Raw genomic sequence first — 14,948 nt, 5'->3', positions numbered from 1 at the left:
AGGTTTGTGCAATGAATATATTTTGGTATTACCTCCATATGGAAGATGGTTAAAGGTTGGGAGCTATGTGATTTTAATACTTTGCATCAGAGGAGTTAGCAAAACAGCCTTTTTATAGATATGAACAAAAAAGAACTGTCACATATCACACAGCTAATTATTGATGCATACAGCTTTGTCAAAACAACACAAGTATTAAATAAACTGTATCATAGTATTGCTTTACTGAACAAGGACAATACAGAGCAACTGAAACAATAATGGGAGAAAGAATTTAGGCATTGTGATATTCACGGATGTGTGGCAAACAGCTTGGACGACGCAATAATCATCTAATTCCTGGACCTGGAGGGATTTTCTAGAAAAAAAATTTATATGTTTTTTTTTGTTACTCCCAATCACAAACCCAAATTAACTGGAACTCATCTAGTGTGTTGGAGAGAACGTGGAGAAAACACAGCAGATTGTGGACACATTTTCTGGACTTCCATTCAACATTTTTGGAAAGATGTATCAGTATTTATTTGTAGGTATAAATATCCTTCTTTTTAGCTTGAACACATCCCACGTGGATTAAACTCTATGGATAAATACCTTCTAAAGGTCCTGCTGGCAGGTAGCAAAAAAAAAAAAAAAGCCATCACAAAGTTCTGGCTTCAGAAAGACTGACCTATATGCACCTTGTTCATTAACAGTGTTAAAAATTTACATACCCTGGAACAGATGACATGTTCAATAAGACTCCAAAAAGAAGTGGGAGAAAAAAGGTGGGAGAAACAGTGCTGCTATTCAGCCCTTGAAACAGACTTGTGTTAATCATGTGAGACGGGTAACAATTGTGTTTTATTTGGACCTTTTTTTAATTTTTGTTGTGTGATTTTTGTTTAAAATGAAACACCTAAATGGATCATTTTGGCTCCTCAAAAAAGCTATTATTGCTTAACTGATAAAACATCAGTACTTTGTGAAACCTCTACATCATCTGTGTTGTTGGATGCAAAAAAAAGTAAACTGTCTGCCAATTAGATTACACACATATATGCAGCGATATTTATCATCATTGGTGTGTAACATGCACTTAAGTAACCAGGTTATAATCTTCTAGTAGCATCCTTCTCAAACAAAAACGATATCTAACTAAGTGCATGTTATAGCCAGAGGTCTCAGACAGACAATGTGCTGTATCATTTTGAACAAAACTGAATAAAATTCAATGACATTTGCATTGACAGAGACAAAATGTATTGCTTTAAAAAGAACAGATAAAATTACACAAATGTAATCACTACATCCTAGGAAGAAAACGCATCTTTGTTTTAAAATATCAAATTAGCTTTATTGAATTGTGATTGTGACTGAATGCCCAATCAAATGCAGGTAAAAGGTGGTTTATTCTCTCTATGTCACATTAATGTATTCTCTGATTTCATGCACAGATTTCTCTCAGCATCTGGTTCCTTTCTATACCGTCTGACATCCTCTGTTGTGAGGTTGATACTTTCAAAAGCCTTAGTAAAGAGAAAATTGACTTGTCTGTCTGTATTAGCTAAGATTAACATAAACCTGGAGTTCTTGTATGTGTGCGTGCGCGTGTGGGTGAGTGTGTCTGTGCATGTATCTGGTTATGTAAGCACACCATACTGTGAAAACAGCCCTTGTTCTCGCGATCAATGGTCTGTCAGGAACTAAGAACTCCTTGTCAGGACACAAGCCCATTATTTGCCTTGTCCATTCCACAAGGAATAAAAGAAGGGGCTCGCTCAAGCAGAACCCGACACTCCATCACACTGGAATTAAGGCACAGCTTCCCAGGGTCAGAGACAGGCTATGGATATCAGGCTAGCATTCGGAGACAGGGATTATTTACCTCCCCATCAATAGCTACTTACAACACACAAGCAACATCCAGCCTTCCATTCAACGTCTGCTTAAAAGCAAAGACCTTGTCTTTGCCAAACATTGTAAATACGTCCAGTAATGTTCACTTTCACTGCAACAAAGTGCAAAGAGCCACTCAGGCAAAAAAAGAAAACAGTAGTGAATGAATATGTAATTATTGTAAAAACCTAATATTTGTGATTTGCACTGTAACTTTCCTCCATAGGAAGCACATTGCTTTAATGTCTCTCGGTTGATAATGCTGGCAGAGAATCAGTGGGGTGATGAGGAGGTTGCAGAGGTGAAGGGATCTGCCACAAGAGAGGGCTGGAGGACTAAAAGCAGAGTGGATTTCGACCTGCTTAGGATGGCAAACAATAATGCTATATTTTATTTTAACAAATCATTTTGTCACTCTACAGCAGGGTCTCGCCAAGAAAAGCAGATGGTCACACTGTGCATTTTTGTCTGTCAAAATGCAATTTTCTATTTGTAGCAGGCACTATTTTGCACAGTGCTTATTTCATTTTTTTCATCCCCAAAGTGGTATTACATATGTTTTCGGTTTGATTGCTGAGGTGCTTTTCAAAGGCCCCTTTCATAAAAATGATCTTTTTCAATTGTGCCCTCTAGGAAAGAAAACAACGAACAGACAAGAGTACTACCTTGCAATAAGAAAGAAAAAAAATGGGCATTTTAGCACAGCAATTCCTGATTCGAGTGTGTCTGTCCTTTTCTTTTCCCTCTCTGCAGATACAAATTTGCACATGGGAGGCTGGAAATATATGTTTTATGCGGCTTGGCTGCATAAAAGCACAAAGCAGTCATTTCTATTCATTTGTCTCTCGCTGACGGGGAAATGAAGGAGTGAAGCAGATGCCACTGCTACGTGAACAAGTTGCTTAAACACAGAAAGCATTTTTCCCCCCCTTTCGAGAAGAAGTTGGATAATTAGATGCTGAATCAACCCCCCCCCCCCGCCCCAACCCCCACCCCTCGACTTCCTGCCTGGAACCCATATTGTCACTCAAATGAATGATTTTGATTCAGGCAGGAACACAGCAAAAAATATAAATCTTCTGCTGTACACTGAGATTTGTTTAGAAGAAAAAAAAAAGCAGAACATTCAAATGGAGCTGAAAATTGTACATTCAGACCTAAAATAAATGTGTGCATTGGAGATGTGAAGAAAAGTGCTGGAGGCAGCATGCTGCCATGAAGCAGATCAGGTTCTGACATTTTGTCTAATGTGAAATGCTGCCAAGGAGCAGTGGGTGCGATGTTGTGACCTTTATCAGTGGGAATGACAGAACGACCCAATACTATGGATAGAATAATCTAGAGATACGACAATCTGTTTTTACAACACAATGCCATGACCTCCAGTGTTCCTGCGGGTGCGTGTGTGTGTCGTTAAGCCCGCCTTCCCGTTTGTGTGCATCAGTGTGCGTGTGTGAGACCATGAGGGTTGTTGACCTTCTGACGCATCTGTAGTGGGACACGGCGCAGTGACGCTATCGCAGGTGTTTGCGAGCGCACGGGTGACTTCTGCTTTGAAGGTTAAACAGGAAACGGCAAATTCTCTCAAGGCTTAGACGAAGTTAGTCCGCCATACGTCGAGCGAAGCAAGTGTGTCCATTCACAGGCTTGCGTGTGTGCGAGTAAAAGAGAGCGAGCGAGAGAGTGCGTGTTTGAAGTGTAATAGCTTTGCTGCAGGTTGTAACAGATGGTTGCTAATGGAAGTTCATAGATCTGAATGACAGGGGCCAGGGGATTGGGGATGAGATTATGAGAGGGAATGTGTGATTTTGCGTGCATGTGTGTATGTGCACATCCATGTGTTAGAGTGTGTCTATCTCTGAGTACATATGCACAATTACTGTGGGTCCCTTAGAAAGTAGACCATTTAGTGCTTCTAGTCCTTAGATTTTGGTCCACACCGAACTCTAATTATCGCAGAGACTGTCAGATATTTACGGTGCCATGAGAATGAATTCTGATGTGATCCTCAGTAGCTCTAACATGTGGATAACACTCATAGTTTTGAGCTAAATATCCACATAATATTATGTGAATATTGATTAAAAATAGGCAGAAATTTGGGGCAGAAAAAATGAAATCAATGTTTTTGTGCCACCTTTAAGTTTGCTCATGATTGTTTTCTTTGTTTTATTGTAACCTTACAATATAAAGCACCTTCAGACACCTGTTATAGAATAAAACGTAATTGAACTGAATTAAACTTAAGCGTGCTATAGCACCATTATCAGGTCAAATCTTTTACTTTGACCTGATAATCAAACCTATGAAAGTTCCTTTTCAGCTTGACAGCTGAGCAGCTTTCACATCATTCAGAAAAATATGTGAATATGTTACTGTGACTTAGTGAGACAATGCTGGATAAATACAGCCACATACAAAAATACACATCTTATGCAGTAATGATTGGACTTTAAATGGACTTATTCTACATTTAAACTAAGAAAACCCAAAACATCTGGCGAAATATCTTTTTCAAGGGACTCATTGAGAGCCTGTTAAATGTGCTACTTATTCATTAATAAGCATTCTTTTACAACTACAGAAATTTGATTTGCCAATCACTGCGCACTGAAACTTTTCTATTTTAACCCAAGTAGAGCTCGCCCTACTTCCCCTGTTCTTCTCTAATGGGACCTGAGAGTTATAACTGCCTCTCCAAAGGCCTACAGGAAATGGAAAACCAAATTACTTTGTTAGAGTCTCCTCTTTAATTTAGTTTCTTCACTTTCTTGCAGTGCTTGCGGTGGTGGTAGTGGGTGGGCTAGGGTTGCAGTATGTATCTGTACGCCTCCTCCAACAGCATATACCAAATGTTTCATGCATGTTAAAGTTCTGACTGGTGATTGGGTTCATTAGTTATTCTAACCATCTGACCTCCCCACAGCACTGCTCAGACACAGTCATTATGAAGCCCTTGTAATTCATTAAGCCCCCTAAATGAACACAAGCCATACTGAGGGGTGCTTGCTATTACTGAGTGGCATGCTGTGCGTCAAGGAGGTTAATAATAAGTATGTGGATCAAGTTTTAATACTGTGATGAGGCCAGGGCTTCAGGTTAACTACTTAGAGTAGATTACGATAGATGAGTTAAAGGATATAAAATATAAGCTATAAAAATAAGACTGTCAGACAATATTGTCCATAAGTATTTGATTAGGCATTTAAGTAAAATAAACAAATCACAATACCAAAAATGCATATATCAATATGGATATACAATAAACAATGCTATGTATCTACATAAGAAGATGACTTCAGATAATAATCACAGCAGACGTACAAAAATAAAATTAATTTATAAATAAAATCACTTAAATCCCATCCCAGAATGGAGAGTAAGGGAAACAAGGCTGCAGGGAAATCTGCCTCCCCCCTCAAAGTGGGAGACAACTCCTTCATTTGTTATTGCATCATGCAAACAGGAGGGACATAATCACTTTCTGCCAGTGGTGTAATTCATTGCAGTCAGAACAGCTGGTGCCATACTGCCGCTAGTTGGAATGGCAGAAACTTTCGAAATCAAGTCTTTCAAGTGATCTAGAAACTATGGCGATACTTTTTTTAAAAAAAAAATCTCTCTTCTAAAGGATGTATACAGTACAATTACAGCCACAGTGGGCGACGTACAACACAACGTAGCACAGAATAGTCTAGGTAACTGAAAAGAATCACCGGCAGTCGTACTGCAATCAGTAACCAGACACTTACTAATCCTTGAGCTCTAGTACCCTCTACCACTGAGGGCCAATCCAGATCCAAGTGACAGCGCTTGCTAGTCACAGCAGCTTCAGCAGGATTCTGATTTTTAGGACTGGTGAGCCTTTAAAAGACCGAGGGCTAAATTTAGCTGTTATAAATTGGTTATTTGTGCCGGATGCCTGTTCAATTAAAGCCACTCACTGAAGCATTTGAGATCTCGCTGGGATGATGATCCAAGTCATCAACCACAAACTCTAAGGAGGTGGTTGCACTCCTGATGTTACTGTGCTAACATCTGGAGTACAACCATCAGTAACAGCAATGAAACTGTTGATTTTTCTTTGTTGTTCTTTTGGCCCACAGTTAACTAATAAGCCTTTTAATTATACACTCGCTGGCCACTTCATTAGGTACATTTGTTCAATTGCTCGTTAACACAAATATCTAATCAGCCAATCACATGGCAGCAGCTCAATCTATTTAGGCATGTACAGAAGCTCAAACAGAGCATCAGAACGGAGAAGAAAGTTGATTTAAATGATTTTGAATGTGACACCACAAAGTCAAATAAGGACTACACATTTAACCTTAAAGGAGCAGAAAACCATGCCAGCTCACACTCCTGTCAGCTAAGAACAGCAAACTGATGCTACACCGCGCAGACTCACCAAAATTGGACAGAAGATTAGAAACCCACAGCCTACATGTGACCATGTCTTTCCCTTCATGACAACTGTGTACCCATTTATTGATCACTGCTTCTAGCAGGATATCGCACCATGTCACAAAAGGTCAAATCATCTCAAACTGGTTTATAGAACATGACAATGAGTTCGCTGCGCTTAAATGACCTACACAGTCACCAAATCTCAGTCCAAAGAGCACCTTTGGGATGGGGTGAAACAAGAGATTCACATCTGTATTAACTGAGTGATTTCATCATGTCAAAATGGATCTCCAAGTTTTCAGAATCAGAATCAGAATCAGAATACTTTATTCATCCCGAGGGAAATTAGGGGTTACAGCAGGCAGCACGCTAATGGCGCATGCGCACTCACAAAGGAGCCCCTTGCTGAATCTGTGCTATGAAAAATTAAGGCAGTTCTGAAAGCAAAAGTCCAATCTGGTATTAGCAAGGCATACCTAACTAAGTGGCCAGTGAATACTACATATGCCAGTATACAGAGAGAAATAAAAACAAAGCTCTGGGTAAATATGTTACTTCAAAAAAACATGCTGTCAGTCTCCAATCTTCATAAAGGCTTGACATCCTTTGATAAATATTTTTGAGCTGCCAGTTGGTTTTGTCTCCTCATATAGCGGATACAGCTTTGTGGTGGTCACAGAAGAAGAAAGCTGCTGACCAACAACTTGCTGCTGCCTTTTTGCAGTTTGATGACTGTTCAGTGTGAGCGGTAATTCGCGGTCTCTTTGGCAGAAATACCAGTGGGTATTTCAGATGTAATTTTTAAGCACTGTAAAAATGTCAGTATACTTCATTTTAACTCTGAGCAGGTCCAAATGGTCACACCTGTGTCAACACGTGCACGCTGACACTACTTTCAGCATGCATGTTGTCAGTGAGAGCCATGCATGAGAGTCATTGTCTTAGTGAATTATTTATGGATGCAATATGATGACAGATGACTCGGAGCGGATGATCCCTCCCCATCCCTGTGTCGTCTTGGTTTCCATGGTTAGTAAAGAGACGGAGGGCCATGCAGTCCGATTGATTAATTCTGTCAAGAACTCTTTTGTTTTCCCTGCACAGTGTCCAATCTGAGCTCTCCTGCAATCTTTCACAATCACTATCAGCATGACCGCAAAGTCGCAAAACATCTAAGTCAATGCACGCTCAATCATCCAGGTAAGGAAATCACAAAGAGCTGATTCTTTTCATCTGGACGTATAGGTGTAGCGTTTTCAGTGGGAGGATCGTTTCATCACTCATCTAAGTGGCTTCTTGAGTCTCAGCTGACTGCAGGTATCAACAACCTTATAAACAGTACATCTGCATAATGGCTGAAACTGTATCTCTTTGCAGTAGGTGACTCAGTCTGACACATTTTGTCCTGCTGTTATCGTGTGACTATTTGTGGAAAACTTTCTAAAGTTCTGTCATAAATGTGTGAGCTTCTCTGGACTCTAAATGTATGTAGTTAATATGAATTTCTGTGTGTATGAAAGACAACAGTTTTGTGATTTTCACCAGTTTATCACAAATTGCATGATCCAATTTAGTCCAAACTAACAGCAGACTGACTCTGTCTCATTGCCCCAACATTTTATTACCATCTTGGCAGACCAAAGTTGCTTTGAAGATGGCAGCTGAGACCATTTTCTCGTCTTCTAAGCAACAATTTCAAAGGCAACAAGATCACAAGTTCATTGCACATGGTCACAATAATTTTTAGGTCTCCAACCACTGCTTCCCCCAGTGTGACAGGTAGGATTAAGTCAGTCTATACAACATGTGATAACACACTGAACTGTATTACTGACACAGACGCTATCAAACAGGAAAAAAGTTTAGATGCTGTGAATGCTGTAGATGATCTTTTAGCAAGACATCAGCAGAGCTCCTCGAAAAGCTATACGTCAGGTGTGAACGTGCCAGGTGGAACGGCATCACACATCAGTTTAACTTTGGTCAAAAAGATGCTTGTTGCACATCTGCTGTCAACTTCAGACTAAATCATATTGTGGCGGAGGTGTGGCTCAGCTGCAGGGGAGGTGTGGCGCAGTGAGCTCAAGGGGCGGTGCCAGCCAAGTGAGTGAACAGGTGGTGGTGATGGCACTGACAAGCTCTCTACTGCTTTTAGTGACGCTGGAGTGGAGAGGACAGGTCTTTCCTTCAGAAGGTGTGAGCAACGTGGAGGGAGAGCTGCCGTCAGAAGTGGCCACTTCACACATATTTGTTTTCCAGAGCAGTGAAGTGAGCCACAAATTATTATTGTTTTTGTCTTTTTTTTTTACTTGAATTATATCTCTGCACTTGCTGCCTAAGTCTGCTTCCACTTTTAGTTTGTTTTTTAAACTTAATCTTTACACTGTCCCTTTGCTTTCTACATCATTTCCATGCTTTCATTTTCTGACTATCCCAACCCCAAAACTATCCCAGCAAAGTGTTGGGTGTGTTTCAATCAAACAGCCAGCAGGCCAGAGGCACTCATCCTTCAGCCTATAAGAGGTATTGGAATAGTTTTGAGATCTGTGTAATTGGATTAGACCAACCTTAGTCCCTTTTCTATTTCACCAGTCTCCTCTGTGAAATCATAACTCAAGAGCTTTGACAATGGTAGTTTTGCTGAGCAACAGCTGATGGGAATGTAGAATGATCTCTGCCTGTGGCTCGTGGCCTTGTCTTCCCTTACAGAGACTAAAAAGTCCCAGCAGAAGCCTGACTGACAGCTCGACTCTGCCTATCTTTGACAGCATACAGGATATTTTCCCGTTTCAGCTGGTTCTAAAGGGCCCCACTGATCTCAGGACTCTGTGGCAATGATATGGCGCATCACAGCGAGGGGCAATGGAAGGTATGAGAGCTAGCATCAGTCTGGGAGGTCTATCACACCTGTTTGGCTTTATACACATGACAGATTACATGAAGGGCTGTGTTCTCTTTGGCTGCTCTGGGTTAAAAGGCCTGTCAGACTGACACTTGCAGTATCAGTCAGGCGTGAGCCTGTTGCTCAGATAACACATGCACAAACATATAGGCAGACACAATGAAGATATTAAGCAGACAGACGTGCACATGCACACACTGGGGAGTTCAGATGCTACTGCAACATTTCAGTAAATGTGATCTCAGATAATCAAGCCAAAGTGAAAGTTTAAACAGTTACACAGTTACTCCAACCTGTAGCTCATCTTATTTGCATTTTTAGATGATACTAATTATAAATACTAGTTTGAATATGATCCAAATGTGTCTGATTCAGGGAAATAAAATGAATATGACAAGATCTGACAAATTAAAGGAAAAACCATAATAAAAATAAATAAATAAACGAATAAATGAATCCAGATTCATTTACACGGATGCTCTCCCTGGTACAAAGAGTTAACTTTGGATCATGTACTGGGTGGGGTATGAATAAAATGCAAAAGAGGCCCATATGATACTGATTTTATATCAAGATTGAAAGGGTAAAAAAATCTATGTCACATTGCAGAAGAGTTTCATTATTTGGGTTCTGATGGCTGAAGCTTCAACCTCAAAGAGTGCTCGGCTGGCCAGCGTGTCAATCGTACTCCCGACTTAATTGAAATCTCCATTTATAATCTATGAACACGGCTAGTGGAGAATTAGTGTAAATCGTGGTCCACATTTCACATTCGATGCGTGCGATACTCGTGAATTAGAATAACGGAAGATCGACTCTTCCTCAGGTGAATGAGAATGTCAGAGCGGGACGTGATCAGACGGCCAATAAGAAGAGTTCGTCAAAAATTACACCAAGAGGAATATTAAAGGAGGCTCGCAGTGCATACACCCCTCATTACAAAGACGAGTGCACATTTGAGAGTTCACTGGTGCAAATAAAAAGGCACTGTTCTACAGAAATGTGGAAAATAGTGATATGTCAAATGAGTCATCCTTCAACATATTCTTGACAAGTGGGTTGGTGCACGTGTGTATTTACTGAAACAACACTACAGGCTTGAACTGTTGACCGTCACGGTGAGAGAATCCAGCGCCACTGTTATACTGATAGGGTTATTTAGTTGGCACACTTCTGGCCCACTTGATCACTTATCAAGAATCAATGCAAGGTTGCTAAGAATTGATGACCTTTGTCCCTTGATGAAGCATTTGTATCCTAAAAGGGAGTGGTCTCGCCTGAGATTACGGTTTCACTGACTGCCGTGGATCTTGTGGTCACTAAATTTTTGGTGTTTCACTCCTGTAGAAATCCAGAGACTTGGAGAATTATTGTAAAGGTATTGAAGCTGGAGCGTGGAGCATGGAGACAAAACAGCCTAACACACTTTATTTTGGGGGTATTTTTATTTCGTATACTTGTTGTTTTAAAGCACCTTATAAATAAAGTTTATGCTTTTCTATTAAGGTGTCATTTGCCTTACTTTATTCTACAAATACAACATTAAGTAAATGTGCTTGTATCATCAGCTTATTATCGGAGAATTCATCTACCATATACAGCATGTTGAGTAAGTAAACTGCATGCTTACCCACAGAAAACTTTTCACAGTTTGTGCTCGGCATATAGACTAGATGACGCTACAGGTTATGTCACTAATTGGAAATAGCTAAATGGAAGTCTGTCAAGTGAAAACTGTTTTGATTTTCTCTGTAATGAAAAGTAAATTCTTGGAAATTATGCGGCTAGTACTCAGAAATTACCAGCGCATAAAATAAAGTGTTTCCAAAGTCTTCTAACATACATTAGTTTCATATGAGTACAAGTGAACAAGGACATCTTTTATATCTTCGAATGCGCATTAAGCAAAAAGTTGGAGCTCACATAAAACAGGAAAAAGTCCAAACACAAATACTTGTACCCCTCAAATAAAAAGTAACTGTCTAGATGTCAGGTTCAAGTCAAAAAGTCACTGAAATTAAAAAAAAAAAAACATCAGAGAGAGAAAACTCTTGTATCAAATTTCAACGTACCTCGTGCACAAAAAAAAAAGACAGCTTTATATAAAAATGTCCACCGGCAACATGCGAGCCTTTCAGCTAGCTGAAGGTTTTTGCCACATTTTAATTTTGGCACAGACCGTAGAATCAGATCATTGTTTGAGGAGATGGCTGAAGCCAGAGGCAAGAGAGGGAAAGCAGACAGATACATTCAAAGGAGGAGATTAAGACAAGGGAAGGAAAAGAATAAACACGGAGAGGCTTTTGACAAAAAAGTAAGTCAGCTTATATCGCTTCCATTTTTAGAATGGGGTAGACTGAGTACAGTGCACTTTAAATAATACATATTTAAATACCTATTTTGACAGTAGCTGTATGAACGCAGGCATACATCACGCTACTAGACATTAAAGTTAAAAACCTGAAGACCAAAAACATTCCATCTGCCATAAATTTCAAGCATATATTCATCCAACGCTTTATTTTATACACTTCAAACGCCTGATTGCCAATTAACCTTACAGGCATGTGTCAATGGCCTGTGGGAGGAAACCCACACACGCATAGGGAGAACGTATAGACAGGAAAAGCGTCAGCTGAGCAGGAGATTCGAACCAGGAACCGTCTTTCTGTGAAATGACAGTGCTAAACACTGCATCACCATGTTACCCAAATATACCTGTACGAGTGTTAGCTCTCGCAGGTAAAGAAAGTAAGAATTAGAAAACAAAACAAATAAAAACTCAGTAGACTGATTTATTTTGCTTCACACCTTTACAACTATACAACCGGAGCACTTAAATGAATAAATGTGCTGCTAATTTAGGAATTTAGGCCGAATCAAGTCAATGCTGAGCAGTGAGAAAGGCTTCGCTCTCCCTTATATATCAGTAACCAGTGTTTAGAGTCAATGTGCATTTTCTCATTAGTAATATAAACATGAATTACAACGAAGCACCCGAAGCATTATTTAAATAGGTTGCAGGAGAATAATTTCTTCGTGCACACAAACACACACGTGCGCGCACACACGCACACATTTCCTCATTTTTTAAATGTGTGGCAGGGAATATTTGGAACTAAATAACCATTACAGGGGGTAGAAACAGGCTGGAATATAAAACGCTGTCAACGGCGCGCTGAGCGGAGTTTGAGACCTTCTTATCTACAGACTGCATTAAGACATGGCTTTCACTTTCCTCCCTGTATGAATAATAAGTCCACATGAATTTATTTGCCCTACAGTCTTGAATTTTCAGTTTTAGCTAAAATAATAATAATGAAGAAATCATAACCTGCCTAAATGAAACATATTAGCTTGTTGCATACTTTGTGTTAACATTTATGTTTTATGATGCCATAATCACTCCATTTCTTCTTTCCCTTTAATCATCCGACTCCCTTTTTTTCCCGTCCACCTGCTTTCTTCTTCCGATTATTTTTTATTTTTTTTGCACACTCTTTCTCTCCCTTCCTACCCCTCCTGCTCCCTCTTTCCTTCCCTCTCGCTGGCTGCTCATTTTCAAATCTATGAATTTCTGAACATCATTTTCTTGATTTTTCCACGCCTCAGGGAGACATTCTCATTCCAGACCTTCTCTTTTTTCACCTCATTTCCTCCCTCCTGAGTCTGAATCTCCCAGACAGGATGTGAGGTGACAGCGTGGCCTGTGGAAGTTAGGGCGGGGGTGTGGGGCTTCAGTGTGTGTGTCCGTACATGTGCGTGCATGTGTGTGTGTTGAGGAAGGTGGAAGGGGTTAAGGTGGGGGGTATAGTCCAAAAAAAAAAAAGATGAAGAGGGTTTTTGCCGTTCCAAATTCAATCCTGGACATGACCACAGGAGACCTACAGTTACGTTTTCTTCGCTTTAAGGATCCAAGCTGCAGAATTAACCGTGCCTTTGAGAAACTTTTGCTCCTTAGCATGAATGTGCCTCACTTCCCACAAGACCTCATGCTCTTAAAAGATATACACTTCTGCTCCTTCAGAGGACTTCATAAATATCACTGCTTTGGCCTTGAGTGACCGTATTTGGGCAGAGACAGAGGGAAGGAAAGCAGACAGTCCCTCGGTCACCTCCATCTTTAAATGATGTGCCATATGGACTAAAGTCAAAGTATATCTTGTACATACCCACACACAGCGTGCTCCATCTAAGGCAAGGTTTGGAGAACTACAGTAAAGTGCAAAATTCTTGAGCCAACACTTGTTTCTTTATATTTTGCTGGGAAAATGGAAATAAGGTGCAGCAATTTATTGAAACGTGCAAGTATAACTAGAAATGCAACATATAAAGCAAAAACAGTGTTTGCACCAATCTACGTGTGATGAGCCTCAAAGTCAACATTTAGCTCCGACTACTTTTCAACACAGCCTGAACTCTTTTAGGCAGCTTTCTTGTAATTGCTTTAAGTGGTCTTCAGGGATTGCTCTCCGGGCTTTTCTGAAGGACATTTAAAGCTCTTCTTTGGTTTTTAGCTTTTTTTGTTCTGTTCTCTGTCAAGATGATCCCATACTGCTTCAATAATGTTGAGGTCTCAGCTCTGGGAAGGCCAATCCATGACTGATAGCGTTCCACTGTGTGCTTTTCTACACAGCTATCTTTTTACTGCACTGACAGTGTGTCTGGATCATTGTCACTGTCTATTGTAACTCTATCCTGACCTCTTTACATACTGATGACAATTTGAATAAAAATGTTCAAATGTTTAATAATCATCTGCTTGATGTAATAAGATTATTTTATGTCTGTCAAACTATGTTAATGTTTGGCTTTTTTTTTTATTGCAACAGGGTAACAAAGTACCTTCAGATACAATTTGCTAAGATGTCTGTTATTGGGTTCATGTGTGTTTTATGATTCACAGGCCAGTGTTAAGTGGCCCTATCAAACTAAAACCCTTCCTCAGAAAATAGTCATGTACAGGGACTGAACAGAAAGTGAGTGAAAAAGCAGCCAATGTGCAAAGAAAACCTTTGAATGACCTTCAGGGAACCTGAGGAACTATTGCTCAATAGTTCTATTGCATTTAATTAAGAGCGAGAAAGTCTGGCTCCTTTAAACCAAACAGGAACGAGCGGTGACGAGTTTTTCACAATTTTTCAACATATTTCTGCTCAGCAAAACAAAATACTAAACAGGAGACATTAGATTGGACTAATTCTGAAATGGTGGATTTTACAAACAGTCTTTTACTTTATCTCTGTCTATTTAAATTAAAAAAATTAACCGTCTCCACTTTCTCATTTATCTACTTGCCACTCATCTTCTTGGCGTTTATTCCCCAACCACCCCCTTCTCCTCTGGGTTAGAGGTTTCCCACTGGGAGAGTGAAACACATTTTTAACTAATCACAGCACTGCCTGAGCATAACAGTGGTAATAATTACATCCTAAAATGCGGGACATTGAAATGATAACCTTCTCACACACCATACAAACTATATTTCAGAATATACGCCTTCAACATTTAACAGAAAAATAAAACCCCTCAAAACTAATTTGAAAAACAAAGCATGAATACGGTTACCTCAGTTGTCGACAAAATATAATTAGCTCAAACTGTATTTTAACTGTAAAGAAAAACTATGCAGCTTTTTCCATCAAATTTAAAGAAAATCCGTTGTTTTGAAGTAAGTAGGAGGAAAGATTAACTGCAACATAAAAACAATGCATCATTTATAATGTGCAGGAAACTACTCAATTATGGATGATTGACC

The 14,948-nt window shown here is 39.7% G+C and overlaps 1 protein-coding gene across 3 annotated transcripts in view; it reads right to left on the bottom strand.

Annotated features, from left to right (window-relative positions):
* The window catches only part of cacna2d2a (calcium channel, voltage-dependent, alpha 2/delta subunit 2a), a 183,748-nt gene that overhangs the window by 111,289 nt on the left and 57,511 nt on the right, over positions 1-14,948 (bottom strand). The window lies entirely within an intron of this gene.

Source organism: Aulonocara sp. 'chitande type north' Nkhata Bay, linkage group LG5 (genome assembly GCF_057382095.1).
Source record: "Aulonocara sp. 'chitande type north' Nkhata Bay isolate Kocher_YH1m ecotype deep benthic linkage group LG5, A_spYH_male_GT1.1, whole genome shotgun sequence".
NCBI classification, from domain to species: Eukaryota; Metazoa; Chordata; class Actinopteri; order Cichliformes; family Cichlidae; genus Aulonocara; species Aulonocara sp. 'chitande type north' Nkhata Bay.
The sequence above is the reverse complement of the archived record's forward strand: the minus strand, read 5'-3'. Positions and strand labels throughout refer to the sequence as shown.